Raw genomic sequence first — 7,160 nt, 5'->3', positions numbered from 1 at the left:
GCTGGTTATATACAAGTCGCAGTTGTGTCCTGATAATAGGTATGCCAACCTTAGGAGATATATTATGTTAAAGACGCTTCCGTCCTTCGTAAACTTGTATTGGGATAAAAGGTGGTACTTATCGTCATCATCTTCAGTATTAAATACAGTCTGTTCCCGAGTTACGCGGTTTCTGCGTTCCCGACGAATCCGCCAAACTCGAATATCCGCGTAAGTCGAATTTCACGTTTTTTACCCTGTGGTTTTTGATTTAAATTACTAAATTACTATTGATTACCCGTGGTTTTTGATTAAATTTATTATTTTTATACACTTTATCATTTATTTGATATCATTCGTGCTGGAAATTCAAATATTTCTGGCTTTTAAGCGGTTTCACTTTGTTAGCAAAAATGCGATTTTTACCGAACTTGAAGCAAATTGTTCTGATTTGACATTTAATCTGTCAAATTTAGAAAACCGCGTACCTCCGAATCCGCGTAAGTCGAGAACCGTGCAACTCGGAAACAGACTGTACATCCTATTTTTTCCTATTTTTTGCTTACTATCAATAAAAAAATGAGAATACACGAATAACATGAAATGCAGATTTCTTTCGTTAACCTTAAATTATGTTTGTAAAGTTTAAAACTAAAAGAAACAAGTCTTTGAAGATGAACGAAGTCTTTGCTGATTAATCACTATCTAACTAAGCAAACAGTCTAAAACAATCGCTCGACCGCCAGCTTCATCACAACCTATGTTGCTTGGATAAATCTTAAATCTCCCTGAAAATTTAAATACCGACGAAAACATATGTCTCCACCGCAACCGAAACCAATCCATCAAAACCAAAGCCCCACATACGTATCGCCTCGGTCAATCGTGCGAACGCGATCGTAACGATAGGCGCCCCATGATGAGGGTGCATGCCGAGGCGTGCTTTACATGCTCGTAAAATGTGGACGAAAGGATGGAATTCGACCGACCAGTTGACAAGATAGTTATCCTCGTCGCGATGCATTGAACTGGGCCATAATCCGAACATGGGCCCGGGGTCTATAATGGACCGGAAGAGAGCCAGCGTGCCGCATTGCATTGAGATCGCATTATCGAGTGAGTGATCCAATTTGAATAATCCAACCTCCGTTTATGTGGTTTAGTTCCGCTGTGGGAATGGTTGTTTCGGGGTGTTTTGATTGGAAAATGAATGGAATTGAAAATAAATTATACACAATTTGAAACATTTTATAATTATCCAGCACAATGGGAGAATCTCATATGTTTACTAGCATTTCCATAATCTATGACGGTCAAATTTATGTGCGGACTGCAGCGAGTATCGTTCGACGCGCCCATTGAATGGCGATCGGGCAGTTTTGTGTGGGTTAAATTTCATCGATAATTAATTTTTAACGATACCACCAGCCACACCAAAACCCGAGGAAGAAGGTTTGGTGATCGTTTCGGTTGATTTCAACCGGAGACGGCACAGCGAAAGTCGAACGATATTGCCGTCCGTGCGAGAGATCTCCTGGCCATGTGTCGAGGGACGAACGTAAAATAAGCCACACGGCTGTGTCGTTGCAGCGTGGAAGAACGAGAGCGATCGGTGGTGTTGTACACGGCTGCTTTGAACAGCGTGTGGAACACTATTGGTGGTAGTTATTTTATAACGATCAATAAATTGTCTCACGAACCGGAGTCCTTGACATTACTCAATATACGGACCCGTACGGTGGAGGTGGAAAATTGTACAATCGATACTAGCAGGCGGCAATAGAGCTTAGTCGATCGGTTGTCGCTGGAAACCGTTTCGAAAATTTCATGTATGTCACCGAAACTGTGCGAGAGCTTGGGGTGAGTCCAATTTATGACCACAATAATTATCCTAAGCTGGTTGAAAAGTGTGCGTCAAACCAACCATCTCAGCTGGTATGGGTATGCGAAAATAATGAAACATTCCAAAATGGTTCCATTTACAATCGAGAGAGATCCGTTTAATTGCCTTCGATCCGCACGTCGAGCGCAGTTGATCAATTCGCCGTTGTAATAATGCCGCCCATTTCCCTAATGACTGCTAAATGAAGCTGTCCGAACGGAACGCGCTTCCTGTCAAACGAGATCTGTCGATTTACGACGCAGATTGCTAGAACCCGTTGGGTACCATCTCGATCAAGCAAAGTGCTAAATGGTCGTAAGAAGTGCCCTTCTCTAGGTTGTGGATCGAGCGGGCACACACACGATCAGCATCCAGCATGGGCGTATGCCTGATGCTGAGTAGCAATATAATGGCGATCGTATCGACGGTTGTAGTGTCTTCCAATGCAAAGGCAAACGAGCGTCCATCGTGCACAGCTTTGACGGAGCGTGTGAAACTTCACCAACCGTACAGGGTAATTGAATCATTCCGCCCATTATCATCCACCCGTATGGTATTCGGCCTTCCTGCTGCTGCTGCTGCTGCTGCTGCTGAAATGCTTTTGCGCTTGGTGTGCTTTAATCGAGGATGTAGAACCTGCATTCACTGCAGTTAAAAGCTGTGCCGAGCTCTTTGTCACCGAGCTGGGCGATAGTGTTGCACAAGATAATTTGTCATCCGTGGTTAGGCTTTTGTTCTGATGCATTTAGCAGCTCGTGTGTCGACGGCAGGGAGGGGTGTTCTGGGAACTAAGTGATGAAAGCGAATACTGGACTGTGGGTGGTTCTATTCGCTTCATATTTCATGTGTAGCTCACGTATAAAGTACGCTTGGAAGTGAAAATAGAAGCATTTTCTCATGTGGTATTATTAGCGGTGGATGCCCGAGGGGCAGGTGTTGATGTTCAGTAATGGAGTCATTAAGGACAAACCAAGGGAAAAGTATTTGTGCTCAAGGGCGACAGAAAATGAAAGTGCTTTGGAGCGAAAAGATCTGCTTTCGCTTCTAATTCTTCTAATTCTCTGCTTTGGCTTCTATTTGTTGTTACCTCGTTTCTTTGATTTATGGTTGGTTCGGGTTACATTTTTTCATTAAAAACTATAAACACATGTTCGTATTGCTGTTTTGTGATGTTTGTTTTTTAATGTGAACATACATTTGATTTACATTTTCCTTACAATCATACAGATAATCAGATTGAATTGGATTGCATTTCCATTTTTTTAATCAGACAATGCGAAATAATTCACATCAAAAGAACGATTTTAGTATCGATTGTACAGAGCGCAAGGACACCAATCACCTACAGTCGTTTTCAATCTCTACCTTATTGCCTATTGGCACACCATACCGTAACCATTCAACACGTACGCAGATAACGAATTGGCTGCCAATTCATAACATTACCACCGTTCGCCACCGCGTAAACTGGCGATCGGGGAACGGCGATCGTTTCGGTTAGTGTAAACGGTTCTGTTTTGAAAAACTGCAGTTAATCAAACATCAAACCACCGTCCAATGGTCTGCCACCTATGGGCTCGTTTGCGCGAGCGCGGGAAGGCCCGATCCAACGGCCCCAACAGCACGAATCGTTCCTGGTGACGCGAGCCGGACTTTAAAGGTAGTTTACCGGCCGCGTGGCGTGCAAAGCGCAAGGAAAATGAAACCAGGGAAATACCCGTACCGATCGCGGCAGTACCGATCGACATACCGGCCCTCGACCTCGACAAGGTCTTTTGGGGCTGGGTTTTTTTTTCCTGCACGTTCTACAACTCCCACTGGCAAGAGCAAAAACTGCCCACCCGATTATGCAACCGTCGATGTTGATTCGCGCGCGCGCGTGCAAAAAAATGCTAAACCGTGACCAGCACAAAGCGAGTGTGGCGATTAATCCGCCCGCAACCGTAAGCACCGTGTTTTGGGGTGGCAAATTTGAGGGTGGTCGAGCGAATTATCAGTTGGTCATAATTTAAGCAGCTCGTAAAAAAGGCATTATCGAGCCATGAAAATCGATCGACCAACGGGGCGGTACCAGCCTGGCCCAGTGTGGTTATAGCAAAGTAACGATGGTAAGCATTTGCAAGCGGCCAAACGAAGGACTATCTCAGCGTCATCTTGTTCTGATGGAGTCGTAAAGCTAGCAAGTAACGAACATTGTCGGTAAGGAATGGGCGGCTCGTTCCCTTCTTGGTAGCGCCCGTAGGATACGATCAGCAGAATGCTGGTTATTGACATTTTAATAAGACTTGGGGGCTGGGGTGAACCTTATAAAAGGCGGCAACGGTCAAACCTACGCCCGGAAGGTGTTCGGGATCGGACGGGCGAACTTTGGTGCCAAGCAACCCATCAACATTGTGTCGCTGAACTCCTGTCGCGCTGTTATGGTTCGTGTTGTAAATGTTCCGCATGACAAGTTTTATGTACGCTGTCATTAATCATAAACAAAGTGAGAAGAGAAAAAAAGGAGAGGGCATTAAACAGCGCCCTTGCTAAACTGTTTGCTGAGCAAATAAATGATAATGATTTTACAATTTTAAATGAAATACTACGTCTTTGAATGTTTAAGCCAGATCCGGGCCAGGTATTGATAATTGCTGCTTCGCTTGCAGTACAACAAATCGCACAATTAAAGTTTAATTAGTGCAGGCTCCTATAGGGCGAACCGTTCGCGCCACTTTTAAGCGTTTACAGCTGACCAACCGCTAGAACAAAAACTAGAACACATTGCGCAATCAGCTGGCAGTAAATGGCAAACTTTTAAAATAGAACTCAAGCCACCCCCGGGGGGGATATCGATTGATTGAGCTCGCCGTTCCTGCGGGCAAGCCGGACCATCACAACACGGTGCAGTGTGTCAGAATCAGTTAGACCAGCCCGAGCGGGGTAAGATCAAGGTCTGGGACTTGAAGATCTGTATCGCGCCGCCAGTTCGGTATGAGTCAGTTCCGGCGGTGGGAAGCGGTCGGACGGAATCGATTGCAAAATAATGAGTCTCTCCCCGGCGCGATGGTTGTGTATGCTAATGAACGGGCAGCTTTTGTAGCCCGCGGTGCGTGGTGTCCGTTGTACTTGGCGCAAAAGTTCACACCAAGTCCCGTTCCCGGCGTTGGCAGCGTAAACCAGGCGGTTCAGATGTGTCGGACGAGGTTCGGATCAGACCTGGTCGCCCCCGTAAGCTTATGGTTGGTGTGGGGTTTGTTGCTTGCCTGATGGGTCAACGCCGACGTTTGGGGCATGATGGAGTGTAGTTGCTTTTTCCTATTTTGAAAGGTGCATTAAACTTTATCTTTATGACCCAGTTCTTGGATTTTGTTTTGTCCAATGCAAAATAAAAAATATGAATTAAGTAAAAAATATTAAGTATTAGAACCCCTTGAAAGTGATACACAAAAAACTTACATGAGAGACAAAATGTAGCTCAACCAATACAGTTTTTAGTGCTTGAAAGGCACCGGATGTACATTTCAATTTGATTAATCAATCCGTTCCCAAACTTCACGGGCTCATTAGGAAAGATCAAATCAAGCAAATGCTGAAGCATAAAATTTGCCTGCGTTTCGGCGTTGATAAATCGTTTCCTTACTATTTCTTTTATAATCCCCAGAACAAAGCTACGTTCCATTTAACGAGAAATAAAGCAAGCATAAAGCGACGCACAATAATTGCACCCAAAACCAATGCGTGTCCGAAAGATAAGGAGGAATTGAAACGAAATCAAAATGTCACCTTTCGGCCGTCCAGCTCGGCGTCAGGGAAAGATAAACGTCGCATTTAGAACCGATCGCGCACGAAACGATCCGCGCCATGACATTTGCGCTGCCGCGGAGCCATGGTTCTTGCCTGAGCAGCAATAATTCATGCTCAGCGTGTTAAAAATCCCTTAATTTGGAGTGCCACACAAAAGCGCAGTAGAGAGTAGACGAAAGCAAAGGTCAGTTTGGCAGTGGTCCCGCGGGAAATGGATCGAGCCGATCGTAGGCAGACCTTGGCAGTCGCGATGGGATCCGGGTCAATGAACATCCACAGCGTATAAGCGTAATCTCAATTGCGATCGTTCGGTACGGGAACGGTTTTGACAACTTCTCCCTTGGGCAAGATGCGAGGAGAACGGGCACCCCCCCTTTTTTGATTCTTTCCACCCCTCGCAACGAGAACGTGGTGAAGTTGTAAAGTGATTTTGGGGTTGAAAACAAAAAAGGTGATCTACATAAGATAGAAAAAGGAAATCAAATTTGCTTCTTGCTTTCCGAGATAGACATATGCGTAGGTCGATTGAATGGTTTCGTTTGGTTTTTTTTCACGGGCAAAAATAGAATGGTTTTTGGGGGAGGTTTTCGTGTGATTTCATTTAATTCTACTACTGCTGCTGCTGCTGCTACAGGGAGCAGGATACCGAAATCTGTATCAATCAATCTTGAATGTTGCGTTCGTTTCGGGTAGATCCGTTTCTACGCAGTTACGCATGCACCGTACAAGAGTGGCTGACTCGCGTACGTCCGCCTCGGTTCCTTTTTTGGGAGACACCAGGCAACACAATCCTCCATTCGCATTGCATTACCTTGCAGTGGGATTAATTCTTGTCGCCCGGCTGAGAATGCACGGAATTAGTCAGGGTGTGTGTGTGTGGTGAAGGGGAGGAAGACTTAATATAAAAGTTTGTCACAACGCGGGGGTAGCTCACGGTAGCTTATGTGCAAAGTTCATGAGCAGCTTTTCTGTCCGCTGCGAGCTGCTGGATGCACGGAGCGAAAGGGGGTGTGCATTTGAAGGTACAGAAGGAAGGGAGTATTGAAACGTTGAACAAATAAACTCGATAAAGAGAAGAGTTATTTGAGCAGTAAGACACTCTTGCCTATCGCTTTTGACCGTTCCGGGGTATGGTAACATGCTGGGAGTTGCACATTTATTTAGGTTGAATTATTCGTTCCCTGTCAGTGTTTGGCACGGTACCAGAACATGGGTACAGAAATTCTCCCTACGCAAGTGAGTGGGTACGGCACATGCAACATGCGCAACCTAATACGAGAGCTTCGAAGATCGAGTGTAAGGCTCGCTTAGCCGCTTGCGAGTGAGCAGGAGAAATTAATGCAAGAAGCAACCTTCAACGAGCCGTTAGAACAACGACAGAAAATTTGCTTGTTTGTATTTGCGGCTTTAACGTTTCCGCTACCAGAGGAGGAAAAGATAACAGTAACATATAACATACGCAGCGATATGCCATCCTTCCACTAAGCTAAGGTTTATGTTCATAATGTTTCTT

This window comes from Anopheles merus, chromosome 2L (genome assembly GCF_017562075.2).
Source record: "Anopheles merus strain MAF chromosome 2L, AmerM5.1, whole genome shotgun sequence".
Lineage (NCBI taxonomy): Eukaryota > Metazoa > Arthropoda > Insecta > Diptera > Culicidae > Anopheles > Anopheles merus.
This window is presented reverse-complemented; position numbering follows the sequence as displayed.